Source organism: Lissotriton vulgaris, chromosome 6, assembly GCF_964263255.1.
Source record: "Lissotriton vulgaris chromosome 6, aLisVul1.2, whole genome shotgun sequence".
NCBI classification, from domain to species: Eukaryota; Metazoa; Chordata; class Amphibia; order Caudata; family Salamandridae; genus Lissotriton; species Lissotriton vulgaris.
This window is the reverse complement of record NC_141694.1, coordinates 1,477,135,423-1,477,153,928: the sequence shown is the minus strand read 5'-3', so window position 1 is coordinate 1,477,153,928 and position 18,506 is coordinate 1,477,135,423.

The following is an 18,506-nucleotide window of genomic DNA, read 5'->3' as shown; positions in this document are numbered from 1 at the left end:
TGAGCGGAGAGTGGTCCGATATGCCCCTAGGCTGTATACTTGTCTCGGCCACAGTAAGATGCCCGTTACCCAATATGAGAAAGTAGTCGATCCTGGAGAGACTATTGTGGGTGGCTGAATAGTATGAATATTGTTGCTGGCCAGGGTGTAGTTTGCGCCATATGTCCACCAACCCTTGTGCGTCTAGAAAGGTCTGGAGCCTGCTGGGACCGTCTGTGTGTGCTCGGGAGGGAAACCGGTCAAGGGTGTCTGTGTGCGTCATGTTGAAGTCCCCACCTATGAGCAGGTCCCCGTCAGGGAGGTCCAACAAGAATCTACCAAGGTCCGGCAGGGCTACAGAGTGCAGCGCTGGCGGTATATACACGGAAACTATATTTAACAATTTCCCCTCCCACTGACCATGGACTGCCGCAAATCGGCCATGGGCATCGACTGCTGTTGACTTCACAATAAATTGGGAGGATTTCTTCTGCAAAATACCCGTACCGCGGGACCCTGAAGTGAATTCCGCATGCACTATCATTTGATAACCTCTCCTGTCTAGGGCCTTCGTGGCCACCCCCGTCAAGTGTGTTTCTTGTAAGAGAATAAGAGCAGGCCCCTGTCTTCTAATTCCCAGTAGCACCAGTCCCCTCTTAATCTTATCCCCCAGCCCTCTAATATTCCATGACATGACGAGTAATGGGTTCGGCGTAGTGCGGTTATCCGTTCCAGCCATGAGAAAGATGGTGAGCCATCATGAGGCCCCCTCGCCATGCGCGAGGTGGCGTGTGGAGACAGGGGTAGGGTAGATGAGACTCACTTCGACATTCCAATTCCTCATCGTCCCAAATAGACCAGATGCTCTCAGTAGAATGAAACATACCAGTAAACATATGTGTGCATAGAACTAAAACTCGCAGGACCAAAGGGTCCCGCAGTGCAAACTTACCCAAACCCCTCTCCCCCCCCCTCCCTGCCCCCCTGCTGCACGGACTCAAAACTGCCCACCCCCCCAACTGAGCAGAGTGCATACCCCATCCCCAAAACAGAGTACTTGCGCGTCGGGGTGAGGGACTCTCCGCTGCCGGCAGTCTCTCATCCCACCCTCGGAGGCCCTTCACCCAGTGTCCAATGGCGGGAAGCGCTTACGCGGCCTTAAACGTCTATAACAAAAATAGAGTCTGACGCTCATTGTTCCTCGAACTCCTCATGGCCGCCTTCTGCCCCCAATGAGTCATTATTTTCCGGTCCACCTCCCGAAGCCTGGGAGTCCTGGCGGTGACCTCCATTTCGATCTTTCTTGGGTCGATTTGTTCGTCTCAGATTCTGACCCGGTCTCCAACCTTCCAGCCATTCTTGCACATTTTCCGGGTTGTCGAAGAACCACGTTTTGTTTTCTGCTACCACCCTCAGTCTTGCAGGAAAGAGCATGGAGTACGGTAGTTCTCTTGACCTCAGTTCCTGCTTCACATCAAAGAACGTTCGACGACGACGGGCAACCTCCGCTGTGTAGTCGGGAAAGATGGCGATGGTAGCATTCTGGATCCTAAGAGGAGGAGAAGTTCTGGCCGCCTGCAAGATGGCGTCCCGGTCACGGAAATTAAACAATCGGGCTACTATGGGCCGCGGAGCTGCCCCCGGCTTTGGCTGGCCTCCTGGTACCCGATGGGCCCTTTCAACGGAGAAAAAGTTTGACAGCCCTTTCGGCTTAAGTTCAGCCGTGATCAGGTTCTCCACAAAGAGGTCCATAGCTTTAACTCCTTCCGACTTCGGTACCCCAATAATACGGATGTTGTTCCGCCTCGAACGTCCCTCCTGCTCATCCAGTTTCTCCCGGAGCATTTTATTGTCCTGCGCCATCTTCCCCATCTCCCGTTGGAGTTCGGAGACGTCCTCCACTAGAGATTTCGTGACCACCTCCATGTTTTTACCTTTCTCCGACATTTTGTGGAGGTCCGCTCTGAGCAAGGTGACATCCGTGGAAATCGTACCCACAGTCGTTTGTAGTTGGGCCAGAGCATGCATGACGTCGTCCAGCGTCGCCTTCTTACCCCCTGGGGTGTCGGCCGTCTTGCCTCCCAGATCTTTCCCCGCCGGGGAGGCGGTTGGCTTGTCAGAGGTATACCGTTCGATGCGGGTCTGTGTGGCGCCACCCTTGGGACCTTTCCCCGCCATACCACTGGATGTTGTGCTTCTTGTGCCCCTACGCTCCAGGATGTACGGAGCGGTGTGGGCACACCACCCGATCCAATTAGAAAGTGTTCAAGCCTCAGTAGGGTGTGTCGTAGGGCGAAGAGCGCCGGCAATCGCCAAGTGCGCAGCACCTTCCTCGATCTATAAAATGGCGGACGTCCCCTTCGTCACCGGTTCCATTACCCTCAAAGCCGCCTGTGTCGACCGCTGGGACGGTCGGGGCTCCGGCGACAGTGCTATCGTCCACCACACTCCCGAGTTCTGCTGTGACGCTGCTTCTGACTGTCGGGAGGCGCTCGTCCCGCCTTCCCCCGCGCCCCGCGGGCACTTCCGGTCCATACACCCAGGTCCGCCTTCACTTCCTGCTGGGCCACTCGATCAGGGGAGGCCCCGACTTAGAGGGTCGGAGTAGGCCAAACCGTAACCTCGACGTATCTTGGTCTCCAGACGTCGGATCGTGTCGCCGCTTGTCGTTGCTTACTCCACCCGGTCCTGGGCTCCGGTACCCTCCTGCAGGGCTTAGAAAGTGTATCGGATTATATATCGGATTGACGAAGAGGCCGCTTCAGCTGCGGAGCTCGTCCCTTATGCTGCCGCCATGATCGGCTGCTAGCCACGCCCCTGGCCTGGCCGCCATTTTGCTCTCGGAAGCACGGAACGCGTAGCGGCCCTGCTGCATTGGACTCTACCCTCGGGGTGCCTTGCCCGCAAGTGGGGATTCGACGACACCGAGACCTGCGGTCAGTAGCCCGGGATCGCCTCTTTGGTTGAGTGGCGTGCTGCGGTCCATAGTGTACAAATGTCGGGGAACCGGGGCGCGAAGAGAGGTGACCGCACACTCCCGGACATGCTCAGCAGGGCCCAGCAACAACGCGAAAGGGCGCAACCGTCCCCGAGCTCTTCCAGAAACACAGGAGAACTGGCTGGGGGTGAGCCCCCAGTCACAAGATCCTTCATGGAGGACCTGTTCAGCTCACTCAAGGCTGACTTTCAGACGCTAAAGCAGGAAGTGGCCAGCGAGGTGCGTGAGGTCCGCAGAGAGGTGGAGGGCCTCGGTGAACGGATGGAAACGGTGGAGGCAGTGGCTCAGCGGAGGGACGCGGAGATTGCCCATCTACAGCAAGATGTACTCCGCCTCAGGGAACAGCATGTCGACCTCCAGGCACACAACGAAGACCTGGAGAACAGGTCGAGACGAAATAACATTCGGGTCCGGGGAGTTCCGTCCGCAGAAGAGGGAACGGAATTGGCTGGCTACCTGAGGGACATGTTCAGGGAGATCCTGGGTGAGCCCGCGGACTTCCCGATCCGGATCGATAGGGCCCATAGGGTCGGCCGGCAACGACAATCGACTGCGCCTCCTCCGGACATTCTGGCCTTCCTCCCGGATTTCCCAGTGAAGGAACGCATAATGTCGGAGGCCCGCAAGAAACAGCCGCTGACCTTCCGTGAACGGCCCGTAGCGTTGTTTCAGGACCTATCTGCCATCACGCTGCAGAAGCGCAGGGCCTTCAAAATCGCGACGGACTTCCTAAGGGAGAATGAAACACCGTACTCTTGGGGACATCCCTTTCGCCTTATTTTCCGCTGGAATGGCGTGCTGCACCAACTGCGCTCCTTGCAGGATGTCTGTGGAGTCCTGGGCCTCACGGCTACGGAGGAGGGTGAAGCGACGCCGGGCCGGAGGCGCCCTGATCGAGGAGGACGTCGGCGATCGGCGAGGCGGAGGTCGACGGCTAGTGCTGGGAGACCGGACTCACCCACCATCAGAGCAGAAATGGCCAACGCGCTGAGAGAAGCAGCCAGGGACTCTGCTGCCACGAACGGTGTGGCCATGACGGCGTAGAATCGCTGCGGGGGGAGATGGACACAGCTTCTGCAACAACAGGTTTGGGGGTTGGAGAGGGGGTAGGGGAAGAGGCGGGAAGAACGAGTGGCCGGACGTCCACTTTTTGTACTTTCCACGGACTTGTCCGTTTTGGTACATGACTGGGACAATGGGTTGTTCGGGTTTGGGTAGGGGGTTGGCCAGTTGCCACGGGGTTGATTCGAGGGACGTTGGGGACTGTTGGGGGGTGGAGGGGACACCGTCCAGTGTCTTACATGTTATCGCTTTGTCTTATTTTGCTTCTCCTGCGCTGCCGTCCCGTGCCCCTCCCCTGCCGATTGGGCACCCGCGGACTAGCGCACACAGTCCTCCAGGGATATGGCGACACTGAAAGTAGTGACCCTTAATGTTAAGGGACTGAACAATCCGGTTAAACGGAGAGCAATCTTAACTTTGTTGGAGGGTACACAAGCAGACATATGTCTCCTGCAGGAGACCCATTTACTAACGCAGGATTGTCACAGGATGCGCTCTAACAAGTTTCCCACACAGTTTTTCTCCTCTGCTATATCTAAGGCAGCGGGGGTGGCCATTTTGATAGCAAGTTCCTTCAGGGGGGAAGTGCTGTACAAATTCGCAGAACAAAAGGGGAGGCTGTTAGCGTATCGCCTCAAGCTGGGTGACACGACGTTCACTATCTGCTCTTTGTATAGCCCGAACGACCACCAGGAACGCTTTCTTGACTCAGCGTTAGTGGACGTGACTGCCTCCCCGGACAGACATGTCATTCTGGGGGGTGATTTGAATATAGTTTTTGACTCCACACTTGATAGGTCCGCGCAGCGACACCCGCAAACTGGAGAACTCTCACAGGTAGGAAAGGCTCGACTCGCTGATATGGACCTACATGATCTTTGGCGCACACTTCACCCCACGAGTAGGGACTATTCTTACTATTCACATGCACACCAGACGGTTGGACCACTTATTGGTCAGTGGACCGATGTGTGCCTCCGCTACGGCGGCGGACATTGGAGTCCTGTCATTATCTGATCATGCACCGGTTGTGGGCGCATTTGCGCTTCCACCGGTCCCCCCCTCTCGTGGTGTATGGCGACTTAGGGACACCCTCTTACAGAAAAAAACTGTTGTGAAACACATTGAGGAAGCGATCCGGGAGTATCAGGCACACAACGATAACTCAGACACCTCACTAGCGACGCAGTGGGCGGCGTTAAAAGCGGTCCTGAGGGGGGAGTTCATTTCCATCTCCTCAGCGGAGAATAGGGAAAGACAACGCAAGAGGGAGGAGTTGACTTCCAAAGTCCGAGAACTGGAGCAGGTACATCGCCGTACCGGGGCTCCTAGGGTGTGGAAACAACTGAAGGCTGCTAGGAAACTCTTGTCGGCGTTAGACATGGATAGGGCGGAATACGCGGCGCTGCGACTGAAGCACGCGTTTTACACGGGAGGGGATAGGTGTGGCAAACTCTTGGCGAATAGACTTCGTATAGCGCATCAGCGTAACGTGGTAAAGGAACTGCTCGGTTCTGATGGGGTGGCAGTCTCTGACGACGCGGCTGTGGCGGAGACGTTCCGTAGGTTCTATGAAGAGCTTTACACAGGGGAGCCCCCTTTGCCGCAAGATACTGCGGACTATTTGGAGTCAGTGGCCCTTCCGGCCCTGGACCCAGCACAGGCGGAGCACCTGGAACGCAGTATTCATGTGGAGGAGGTGATATCCGCTATATCTAGGCTCAAACATGGGAAGGCCCCGGGCCCGGACGGTTATACGTCCCTGTTTTATAAAACCTTTTGCCCGGTTGTGGCTCCTATTCTTACCCGCCTATTTAACTCCTTCTCCACGCCGGGGGCCTTATCGCCGGACCTGTTGAGGGCAACGGTCTCAGTGATCCCGAAACCAGGGAAGGACCGGACCCTCTGCGGTTCGTACAGGCCTATATCCCTCCTGAATGTTGACCTTAAACTATACACAGGAATTCTGGCGTCTAGACTGGCCCTACATCTACCGGGCCTAGTTGAGGCAGATCAGGCTGGATTTGTCCCAGGCCGACAAATAGTCGATAACACCAAGAGGGTGGTGCACGTCTTGGAGAAGGCCTCACGGATCCCAGGAGAGAGGATGTTGCTGGCGGTAGACGCTGAGAAAGCATTTGATCGCGTTCATTGGCCCTATCTCGAGTAGGTACTCCAGAAAATGGGTATTGGAGAAAAATTCTGCTCGATGGCTTTTAACTGTTACAAGTCCCCTTCGGCTACAGTTAGAGTTAATGGGTGCAGCTCCCACAGCTTCGAGATTGAAAGGGGTACCAGGTAGGGATGCCCGCTGACCCCCCTCCTTTTTGCTCTTTATATGGAGCCGTTTGCCCAGAGAATTCGCCAGAACCCGGATGCGATTGGGGTCAAGATGGGGTGGTATGTCCATACGATCAGTCTCTATGGGGACGAGGTCCTCTTGACCCTGGATGATCCACGGCGAGCCCTCCCGGCGTGCATTCAGGAACTGGACGCTTTTTCAAAAGTGGCAGGTTTTAAGATGAATATGGGCAAATCAGCGGCCCTAGATGTGTCCCTGGCTGCGGATACGAGACGAGATCTGTGAAGGCTTTTTCCCATGCAGTGGTCGTCATCCCTGGTGCCTTACCTGGGGATTCTACTAGCACCAACGTTGCCAGCGATGGTAACGGCCAATTATGCCTCCCTTAGTAGGAAAATCAAGGAAAAGCTGGGCCACTGGAGTAAAGGAATGTTGTCCTGGCTCGGCAGGATTGCTGCGGTCAAGATGACGGTCCTGCCCCAGATCTTGTATCTCTTTCGAGCTTTACCGCTCCAGCCGCCTGCGGGATGGATCAGACAGACGCAAGCAGACATTGCGCGTTTCATCTGGCAGGGCCGCAAGCCGAGAATGAAGAGGGTTATCTCCATGCTGGCCCCTGAGGCGGGAGGCCTTGGCATCCCGGACCTCCGGAAATACTTCCAGGCGTTGCAGCTGCGCTACTTGGTAGAGTGGAGTAAGTGGGAATCTGACAAGCATTGGCTCTTTCAAGACCAGGCAGTGGCGGGGCGTCCCCTTCAGGAGGTGCCATTCTTGTGATGGATTCACCGCCCTCCCAACCTATATGCTTCCTATGTCACGCGAGTCCCCTTGAGGGTTTGGGATGCGGTCAGTGAAGTTCATGAACTCACCACATTCCCCTCGCCTTTCACGCCGATAGTGGAGAACCCTGATTTCTCTCCGGGTCTGGAACCGGGCGCTTTCTAACACTTGAGGGAAGCGGGTTGCCGGGCGCTCTTCCAGATGTATGACTCTGAGGGAGTGGTCCCTTTTCAGCATTTGAAGCAGGAGTTCCACCTGACTGAGACAGATAGGTTAGGATACATGCAGGTCAGGCACTGGGCGCTTCAACCTCAGGTGCGAGACACTGCTGATCGCCAGATAACGCCGTACGAGCGGTGGTTGGTAACTCGCACCTCTGATGCTAAGCTGATCACGGACCTCTACAAATTCCTGCAACCCCCCCGTTTCATTTTTATAACCCGGGTAGGGAACGCTGGAATAGGGAACTGGGAAGGACGCTTAGTCATAAGGAGTGGGATCAGATTGCACATCGGGCGAGACACTCTGCATACCACACAGGTCTCACAGAAACACTCACAAAGGTTTCCACGTATTGGTATTATACCCCGGAGAGGCTACATGAAATGAATAGGAATATTGGGAAGGAGTGTTGGAGGGAATGTGGACACATGGGGACTCCCACACATGTACTTTGGGACTGCCCCTTGTTGAAGGTATACTGGACGGAGATCATTGATGAGATAGATACTCATTTTGAGATTGAATTGCCACGTTTCCCGGCGTATGTTCTGCTGGGCCTCCCGAATGGGCTAATGTACCCGCTGAAGTCCCGCAAAGGCAGGCAAATAGCAATAGCACTGGGATCGGCGATTCAGAACATATTGATTCATTGGCGCACCACCACGTTCCCCTCCATCACGGGCTGGCTACACAGGCTCTGGCATGTTTTAGGTATGGAAAAGTTATCGCTTATGGTGGCGGGGGACGTGGAGCAATTTGACGAGTTGTGGCAACCCTTTCACGCGCTCTTGACCACAGAATTCAGAGAACTCACCTGTCCAAGGTACCTTAGACTCCTGAGACTAACACCTCCAGTGGTCCCAACCGATTAAGAAGATATGGGATGGGGGCTCATGGGGCGGGGGGATGGGGTGGGGCGGCAGGACGCATTATTGCTGAGCACTGGACGGGGGGGAGGGAGGGAGTTGGGGTGAGTTGGGGTGTTTGGAGGGAGGGGTTCAAGGGGGAAGTAGAGTTGGCTTCTTGCTTTTCTGCCTTTCACTTTTTAGCCTGCTTGACAGTGGCAACCATGTTTAGCCCTTTCTATTTTGCTCATCGACATTTCCTTTGCAGTAGCCCTGTCCACCATCGCGCTCTATTATCTTCGCTTTGCTATTTTAAATCTGTAATGTATGTGCCCTTACCCTCCTTGTTCCCTTTCCTCCTATGTTTTTGCCTTAATAAAAAGCTTTAAACCTAAAATAACTCATCACAGAGCTAAGGAGTGGCGAACACAGGGCTGGTCCCTGTGTAGTCCCGAAGAAGTGCTTGGGGTATGCACGAAACATGTTGACAGGAGTTGATAGGTACACCTTAACACATTACGTTTAGGGACCCCTATTCTTCCACCCCATTTTTAATATTACCACCTAGAGGCATTTTTAATATTACCACCTAGAGGCAAGAATAAAGTCTATTAAAAACCTACTGGGCAGGTATTTTTTAAAACATCACTTAGTCCACTCCACTATCACATCTGCACCACACATAGTCATTTGTAAGTGCTCCTACGTAATTCGCAAGTCGCAGCACGCCCCAGCCCGTAGAGGACTGGGATGGCCCCAATGATGGAGCATGTCACCATGGGGCAACCCTGGTGAGTGAGGGGACACCTAGAAAAAGAGCAATTTCTCCTTTTCTATCTACTATACCTTCCAGACCAACCCCATTGAGTGTTGCGAATGGATTTATAGTGACCAGCAAGGCTCTCAGGTATCTGGCAACAGAGACCTTATGTTGAATGCAGTCTGGTACTGTCATGCTGACTGGGCAAGTACACCCGCTTGCCAGTTCCTAAACCATCCCTTTTCTTCATATCAGACACCCCTATGGTAGGCCCAAGGGCAGGGTGCATTGTAAGTCTAAGGTAGGACATGTCCTGGTGTGTGTGGCATGTCCTAATAGTAAATTACAGCCATTTTCGTTTTTCACGATTGCAAGGCTATCTGTTCTCCATAGGCCAGAAGGGGCAGTCAGATTATTACATTTATAACTGACTCAGAGAACATGGTAGAAATTCGAGTTTAGTATGCCTGAACTCAGAATGATAAAATACACCTTTTGGTGAAGTTGGTTTTAACATTCTGTTAGAAAGTAGGTATTTTCTTGTCTAACTATCCAAAGCCTGCCCCTGCTAGGTTGTGTATTCCTTGTCTGGTGTTTCTGAGTGACAGGGCTAGGGGATTCCAAGAGACAGAATGAGTCACCCCAGTGGTGAACAGAGAGATCTGCTTCTAGATGGGTAGGAGGAGTTGCACCTGAACCTTGAATAGGGCTGTGCCTGCCTTCCACAATGCTGGCTCCACCTCCTGGGGATCAGCTCATGTCTCTGCCTTGCACAGTGAAAGAAGAGAAGGAATGATATCAACAAAGTGCTCCAGGGCAGTGCTTTCCCTCCACAATGCTGGGTCCACCTCCTGCGGGGCATCTACTGTTTCTGCCCTGCACAGTGGAAGGAAAGAAGGAGTCCTGTAAACAAAGTGCTCAGGAACTGGTTGGGACTTGGCAAAGGCCCCTCTCCCCTCAGAGAACAAAGGATTTTGTGGTATAAATATTGGGACCCTGATCCCAAGAAATTAGATCACTTTTGGACTACAAGAAGAAACCTTCACTGAGGAGAGGAACCGGAAGAAACTAAGGAGAGACTATCCCTAAGCTGAAGTGCTGCTTGGGGGATTGGCCTGCAGTGGTTGCCTGATTGCCAAAGGAAGAAGAAAGGAACTTTGTGTACTTTGATTTCAACTTGTGAAGGATCTCCTAGGGCTTGGAAAATAGCTTTCCTCCTGCTGAAGTCTCAGGGACAACAGACTTCACCCCCCCAGCTCCCCAGAGTTCTTTGGAAGTGCCTGCTGCTGTTTTGGGCCTTCTGAGGGACTGCATGTCGCAAGAATCTGGAAGCGCGACTCAACAAGGAAGAAGCGTGTCACCGTCGCTACTGCTGCTGTCGCACTTCTGAACAAGGGTGTCGTCGATGGAGCTGTCATACTGCACTGCATCGAGGGAAGCATCTCGCAACGAATAGGAAGCGTGTCGCCGTCGCTGCTGCTGCCGTCGCACTTCTGAACAAGGGTGTCGTCGCTGGAGCTGTCGTATTGCACTGCATCGAAAGAAATGTCTCGCAACGAGGAAGAAGCGTGTCGCCGCCGCTGTGGCTGCCGTCGCATCTCTGAACAAGGGTGTTGCATCTGTCGCATTGCACCGCATCAAGGAAAGCGGCTTGCATCCCCCCGGAGAAGCGCGCCGCCATCGGAGCTGCTGCAGTCGCATTTCTGAACCACGATGTCGCCGCTGTAGTTGTCGCATCGTGCGGAAGCTTCTTGCCAACGTCGGAGAAGAGTGTCGCAGTTGAAGCTGTTGCCGTCGCATCGTTGAACAAGGGTGTCGCCGCTGCAGCTGACACATCAAATTGAGACTTCTCGCATCATTGGAGAAGTGTGCCGCATCTGGAAGATCTTCACATTTCCATCACTGCAACATTACTTGTTGTGGAAGCGCATCGCATCATAAGGTACATTGACGCAAAGTGTTGCATCTTAAGAAGTGAACTAAACTAAGCTAAAACTACCATCTTAAGCATAGTATTGTGTATTTTTGTCGTTTATGGTCTTGTGGTAAATCTATATAAAGAATACTTATTTTTGATATAAACGTTGTGTGGTGTCCATCTATAGTGTTATCACTGGGTTACTGTATGTGGTCACAAATGCTTTACACACTGCCTCTGAGATAAGCCTGTCTGCTCATGCCAAGCTACCAAGGGGGTGAGCAGGGGTTATTTTAGGAGTGTACCCCCTTACCCTGACTAGAGGCAAGGGTCCCTATTTGTCACGAGTACCTACCTGTGCCACCTAGAGACCCCCAAATCTAACACCCTGTATCTATATTCTTCCCAAGATACACACAGAGGGGGCATTCCCTCCAGGGAGGCCAATTATTTCTGGCATGGGTTCCCCCAAGGAGAGGATTGCCGAGTATGTGGACTTCAAACTACAGCCATTAGTGCAGAACTTACCGTCCTACATCCGTGATAGTAAGGACATTTTGACCAAACTTAAAGATTTCCGTTGGTCAAATGATCTATTTTTTGTAACCTTTGACGTGGTGAGCCTCTATACCTGTATCGATCCTCGATTTGGTATTACGGCTATTAAATCTTTTCTCGGTCAGGGAGGTGCTGATCAATTGGAACATCAACAAATGACTTGAAACGATTGAATTGATCTGACTAGGAACTATTTCTTGCATGATGGGGTTTGGTACCATCAGAAACGTGGAATGGCGATGGGATCCAGGTTTGCTCCCTCTTATGCCTGCCTTTTCATGGGTTGGTTTGAGAGGGAGCATGCCTGGGGTGGGTGTGCCTCTCCCTGGATGGGGAGAGGCACACCCTCGGGGTAGGTACATCGACGACATAATTTGCTTGTGGTCGGGTACAGAAACCTCTCTACAGAAATACTTTGAATATCTTAATATCAATGTGAGATTTACTATGGAATATATCTACGATGCCATCAACTTTCTTGAGTTACATTTCTATCTAAAAGAAGGGGCTTTACAATGAACTTTGTATCGAAAAAGCACTGCAATCAACAGTGTTTTACATGCGAGTAGTGCGCATGCTAGCTCGCTTATCCAGAATATACCTTTTGGCAAACTAGTAAGAATTTGGCGCAACTGCAATAGAACTTTACTAGAAATATCAAGGAAGCGATTTGAAACTAGGGGATTTGCACACAAAGATCTGGAGAAAGCAGAACAAAGAGCTCTCACTCCTAATCAAGCGCTGACACTATATGATTATACTCATTAGAGAAGGGACAATAAACAGAAGGGAAAGGTACGTTTCATAACTCAGTACACTACGCACAGTAGTGAGATGTTCAGCCTGTTTAAACGGAATTGGCACCTTTTACAGGCAATACTAAGTCTACAGGGTTGTATAAGTAACAATCGCTCGATTACTTACAGGAGAGGTGTGACCCTTCAAAACAAACTTTGTCCCAGTTTCATTACAACTCAAAAATCGGAGACATGGTTACCAGATAAGCTGAATGGATTTTATACTTGTTGTTCCTGCAATATCTGTAGGTTTGGGGCCAACAAGAACAAAAGCTTCTGTCATAATTGTTCACCTTCATACCAACTTAGACAATTCATTAATTGTAACACAACTCATGTTGTGTACATCATTGGATGTCCTTGTGATATGTTATATGTTGGAAGCACAAAGAGGCAACTTAAACTCCGAATACAAGAACATAGGAGTGCCATATTAAATGGGGATAGCAAGTACCCCTTGGCAGAACACTACTTAAAATTCCATCAAGATAATAGCAATTTTTGGTTCTATGGTATTGACCATGTGGTACTCAATAAAAGGGGTGGCAAAAGAGAACTGACCCTGAGACAAAATGAGGCAAGATGGATCTGTAAATTGAGGGCAATAACACATGGACATAATACTGATGACGAGATGCATTTTATCCTTAAGAATTGATTTATCTTGTTCATTAACATTGTTTATCTGGCTTGTAACTGAATGAATAGGATGAAGAGAATTTTGTTTGAATCATTCACAATGTATTCTTGTGAAAAGACCTGTAATGTTACTGTAGATTTCTCTCTGAAATTCATGATAACTTAGTTGTGTTCTGCTGGTAGAACACCTTTCTTATTTTGATCCCAGATTCATGCCAAGAGATAGATGTTGAAGTGGTTTTGAGAGCCTGCGGGAGTGGTATGCACCATATCGGGTGGGGGAACAGAATTGACTGTTGATTTTTGGGTTTGATCATTGAACTGTAAAAAAAAATGTAATGTATATATCCCTGAATGTTTGTTTCCGTTCTTATATTCAACTCATTCAATATTCTTTTGAAAAATGTTGGTGTTTCGAGCACTAACTCCATTTTTAACACTTTTTTTTAACAATTTTTTGTTCTCCCCAATTGTCACTTATCTTTTTATTTTTATTTTTATTTCTGCTTTTATTCTTGTCGGATTTTTCATAATTAATCATGATGGCATTTCTATTGTTTTGCCAATGTATAGCCCTATTTTCAATATCGATGCGGTTTCGGTTATATGCTACATAGATTTTTTCTGTCTTGCCATTCAACGATGAAATGATGAATGAATGAATGAATGAATGAATTAATGAATGTTGGATTTATAGAGTGCGTGGTTACCCTGGAGCATCCCAGCGCTGTACCACTGGGGAACCCGTCCTGGCTTTCCCTTTGAGATGGCCCCTTTACTGGGCATCCCCAAGGTGCAGCCAGGCATCCCCAGCGGTGATGGGGCCGGAGTGGAGACTAAGCAAGCTATTGCCCAGAGTTGCAGCGTGGGACCCCATGGTTAGAGTGGCACCGAGGCGAGATTTATCGGGCCCGCTGACATTGGTCCTGCACCCGGCCGCATCGGGAATTGAACCCTGGTCCCGGGCCGACTTCTGCCTCTGGGTCTGCCGCCTCTAACCGTTGAGCCACACTTCTCCAGTAACTGACTCTTTATATTTAGTGGGAAAAGGGGATTTCCTTAGATGGGGCGCATTCTAGTCTTTTCCGAAGAAGACGTCGTTGATAATTTCTCATAGCCGGAAGTGGGCATTTGAAGATGTGGGTGCACTCAAGCTGTTCTCGTCGTACTCGCGTCACGTAGCTGTGGCTTTATCCGAATGCCGGAAGCCTGCACTCCAGATGATGGGCGTTCTGAGTGTCCAATAGAATGAGTTTGGCCTTGTTTTCATAGCCAAGCCCTGATCTATGCTAAGACTTTTGGCCCTTCTTTTACACGACGTGACTGTAGTTTTGTTTCCGTCGCCACGCCCAATGCGGAAGTTGACTCGCTATTTGAAGTCCAACGCGGGAGATCACTTTCTCCGGCAAATTTGACACTATCTTGTGACTTTTCAGGTAAGCGCGGGGAAGCTCTCTCGCGTCTCTTTCCCTGTTCTCTTGTATTACCTGTAAGCTTTGCGCTTTTGGGTATTTGGGCTTAACACATTTTTTTGATTCCAGCATAGATGTAATGCTTTATCTGATCGATTTACTAAGAATTGTTTGTTACGGGAGTTACGTGACTCCCAGTACGAGTGATGGGAATCTATTGTGGTACTGTTTATTGCACTATATAGTTCTTTAGTTTACAAATTGGGATTGATCGGAATTTGGCATTCCAGCTTTGAAGTGTCTTTTTGTGTCGTCACCTGTCTCGGAAACGCAACACAATCTAATGTCATAATTAATTATTCAAAATGCAATTCTTAAGTCAACAGTTTTGACTTGGGCAGTGGGGAGGACGCATTACTTATTTTTGTTTTCTTTCCCCTGCTTAGGCCAGATCATGGCCATTGGGTTAGTTCCCTCTCTAGACTTCAGAAGTACTACCTGGAGTTTCTAAGATGATAATTGTTTCTGCAATATTTATTATCAGGTAAATCTATAGACTTTAGGGCCCTGATTTTCTGCAGAAGACCTCTGATTTGTGTACATACTTTTCATACAGTGGTTGTTGTGTCTCTAATTTTAGATTTACTGTCCATGCATAAGAATCCCACGTTTGGATGCCTCTTATTTAGAAGGCGTTTCTTCCAGAACAAAACACAGGTGGATGTTCTGACTTATTGGTCTCAAATTCCGTTTCTTGTACACCTTTATTAAGTAACTTTACATAATAATATATTATTCAAGGAAATATAAATAAAGTTTTTTCCTTTTGTTTTTTTTAGAGCGTTATTTGAAATCTTTTTATAGGAGTTTGGACAGTGACCGTTATTCATCTAACTCGTCGAATTTAGGTTAGATATATACCTTTTTATTTCAGTTTTTTCTTGTATTCCCTCAATGCACAACGCTAATATGGTACCTCCTTATAATTTCTTTTCATTGTGTAGAATCAATCCAGCTTTGCTGTTGGAAGGAACCTTTTGTGGATCTCCTTGTGAACCTCGGGAACAAGAATATAGTTTCGAAATTCACTGTTCTTAAGGTCAGAGTCGTCTATTGTCAATTCTGTCATATTTCTATCTGACAAGGTATGGTGGCAGATTGTTTAATTTTCTAATCTTGCCTCCTTTCAGAAATTACCATTATCTAATCGGTCCCTGTTTGGTGTGCATGATATATATGTACTAACAGTACATAAGAACTCATTTGTTCTCTCCTTCAAGAGGGGTATTACCCTGAGAAGGTGAGTTTATATTTATTTTTATCTTAAAAGATAGCTTTTAAATGAAAGTTTTGGTGTAACCTTTTTTCTGGTCCTAATCATAATATGGGTAATTGAAAGATATATACTCTGATTGTAAGATTTCTGAATTGCAGCTATCTATAATGACACTTATCATATGTTTTGGTATATTCGGCTTGGTTGTTTCCGGGCCAGCCAGATTGGGATGTTGTAGATGTGATTGGATTGAATTTCTTTCCCTGAATATGGATGATTGCTTGGCACTATTTATAAATTTTATATGTCTGTTTCTCTCTTGTTTATTCGAATTAGACCAATTCTATGTCAAGAACTACACAAAATTAGGTTTTTAATTGTTTATCATTTGCTAAAGTTCTTCCTTCGTTATATTATTGTTTCTGACTGTTTCTTTTCTGGTGTTCTGTCTCTCTATTTATAGATGCATGATTAAATGTTTGTTATTTCTCTGTTTAGGATATATTAATAAGCTTGTCCTTTGAGGTTTATGTACCAACAGAAAATATTTATATTTGTGTTTCAGTCTGTAATTTTCTAATCTGTGTGGTTGTCATGTATTTTAATGGATATATGTGGTATTTTTGATTATTTTTCTTTTCATGTGTAATTAAAATGTGTTATTTGTTTGATCTTCCCCTTTGTATATATTCATGTATGTATTTTGTCTACTTTTCGGCCCTGATTAAGTTCTCTTTGAGAACGAAACGCGTTGGCTGAAATTCCTTTTTTTCTGTGAACCGTTTATGACATTTGATTAATAAAGAAACTTTGGATAACTCCTGAGCAAATCCCTGGGCATTTCTTTCATTCCTGCCCACACCATTTAAGCATAGCTTTAGGATCTGGAACACAGTGACATCACAGGACGGTTGGTGTCTGGATTTGTGGCGCAGGACTATTATAAAATATGAAAATGGTATAGAGGTGCAGGAAGGGTGGTCCACCCTCCGCTGTTTTGCTATAACGCATAGCGATAATTATTCCTGCTATAGCGGTGTTTTCAATGGAACATCACTGGTTTTCCAGTGATGGTCCATGGAAAACGGCAATAACCTTGCTGATATGACCCTGTGGTCGTAACAGCATAATCCACCCCCTATGTTGTGAATAGGTAAGTCAGGATTTTAGCAGACGTTAGTTTTTGGCGAAAACCGCGGTTTTCGCCAATTACTAATTGTTGTAAATGAGGATGAACTCTGAGGCAAGGTAAGTTCGAACGTCTTTATTCTGTCATCCACTCTCCGTACATGACAAGTTGTCAACATTCCACTGTGAACTTCTAACAGGAACGTACCAACAGGGTACAGGGGGCGGGGGAGGAAGGAAAGTACCAAGGAGAAAGGATGGAGAAAACAGCAGGGAGGAAAAAGGGGGAAAGGAGGAAGATTACAACACATCTCCCTGCGGAGGGGAACAGAGAGCGGAAAGATCCAGAGGGGGAAACATTGCAGGAGGGATAGTAACACGGTAACCCTGGCCAAGGGAGAAGAGGCACCCAGATATGGATGGAGAGAAAACCTGGAAGGATTATGATGAAGACACTTTAAGTACAGGCTTCATGCAAGACAGATCCGGAGATACAGAGTTGTCAATCGGATCTCTTCCCCTGATGGAAGCAAAAGGGGTTACTCCCGTTCTCAAATTGGAAGAGGTGCGATGTGCCCAAATGTTTTCTCTTAACATTATATCTATATCCACATTGTTGGTACAAGCTTGATGAATTATATTTTTGATCCAGAGTATTGACATCCAAATGGGGTCATTGCCTCCCTGGCTTAGTACAGTAGATTCCTCCTGCTTGATGCCCAGCTCAAAAAGGAATGACTTAATTTTCATAGATGAGAATTGGATATCCTTGTCAGTGACTATGCAAGCTGGCACACCTTCAAATGCGAATGAATCTTTTAAGAAGTCAATGAGAGTCTTTGTTGAGACATGTGAGACCCACAAGTATTTGATCCAGTGAGAAGTGTAGTCCATGTGTACCATCAAAAACCTCTTCTGGACTTCTTATGGTCCAGTGTTACCAACTATCGATAAAGCCAACTTAGTCCATGGAGTTTTAGGAATTGCTGTGGGATTATTAGACAGGTCACAATTATTCTTAGCAGGCCAACTTTTAACAACATAAGATACAGATACAGCATGAACTTTCTCTGGTACCCCTTCTTCTACAGAGTTTATGGGCAATTGTTCAGAAATGATATTCTCTCCCGTAGGAGGTACGTCACAGGCTTTGCTAATTACATTTTGGCTTAATTTAGTGAACTACTCAAAACAACTTGTTATATCCTTGCTAGTTTCCTCCACCCACTCAGCTACAAGAACTTGATATTTATTGTTAGAGTCGAGAATAATCCCCAGCTCTCTTTGATGGTGACACCCCAACAGGTTAGACCCTTTGTTTACCACATACACTTTGCCCCATGTGGTTCGACCTTTGAATTTAATACACACACTCATCATCCCTACTAAAGGAATGTTCTCATCAGCATACCCTACAACTGAAATGACAGGTTCTAGCAATTCGGGAGTGGGGGTATCAAAAATATTATTTATGAGATTGATATTGAATAAGGTAACCAGGGCACATGAATCAGCCAACACATCTACGGGCTTGCTATTCACAAAGATGGTACACTTCGGATGTTCAATGGGACTGTGGTCTTCGAATTACCCTTGAGAACTAGGGGAAACTAAACAGTCCCTAGCTTTCACTTGGAAAACGTATTTAGGGGCCAAGAGTCCTTCACTATGTACTACTTTCACTTGATAGTTTTCACTATTGTTACACACTCTACCTAGGTGTCCCCTCTTGTTACATTTTACACCTGTGACATTGCGGGCAGTACAACGTACATCATTGGCCAGATGGTTACTACTGCCACATCTATAGCATTTCAACCTTTCCTTTTC